We start from the raw sequence: 919 nt of genomic DNA on the forward strand, positions 1-919 counted from the left end.
TACATAATGATCAAGGGATCGATCCAAGAAGAAGATATAAATATTATAAATATATATGCACCCAACATAGGAGCACCTCAATACATAAGGCAACTGCTAACAGCTGTAAAAGAGGAAATCGACAGTAACACAATAATAGTGGGGGACTTTAACACCTCACTTACACCAATGGACAGATCATCCAAAATGAAAATAAATAAGGAAACAGAAGCTTTAAATGACACAATAGACCAGATAGATTTAATTGATATTTAGAGGACATTCTATCCAAAAACAGCAGATTACACTTTCTTCTCAAGTGCACACGGAACATTCTCCAGGATAGATCACATCTTGGGTCACAAATAAGGCCTCAGTAAATTTAAGAAAATTGAAATCATATCAAGCATGTTTTCTGACCACAATGCTATGAGATTAGAAAGGAATTACAGGGGCCAATATGTAAAAGACACAAACACATGGAGGCTAAACACTATGTTACTAAATAACCAAGAGATGACTGAAGAAATCAAAGAGGAAATAAAAAATACCTAGAGGCAAATGACAAAGAAAACACGACAATCCAAAACCTATGAGATGCAGCAAAAGCAGTTCTCAGGTGGAAGTTTGTAGCTATACAAGCCTACCTCAAGAAACAAGGACAATCTCAAATAAATAATCTAACCTTACACCTAAAGGAACTAAAGAAAGAAGAACAAACAAAACCCAAAGTTAGCAGAAGGAAAGAAATCATAAATATCAGAGCAGAAATAAATACAATAGAAACAAAGAAAACAATAGCAAAGATCAATAAAACCAAAAGCTTGTTCTTTGAGACGATAAACAAAATTGATAAACCATTAGCCAGACTCATCAAGAAAAAGAGGGAGAGGACTCAAATCAATAAAATTAGAAATGAAAAAGGAGAAGTTACAACAGA

This window comes from Physeter macrocephalus, chromosome 1 (assembly GCF_002837175.3).
Source record: "Physeter macrocephalus isolate SW-GA chromosome 1, ASM283717v5, whole genome shotgun sequence".
Lineage (NCBI taxonomy): Eukaryota > Metazoa > Chordata > Mammalia > Artiodactyla > Physeteridae > Physeter > Physeter macrocephalus.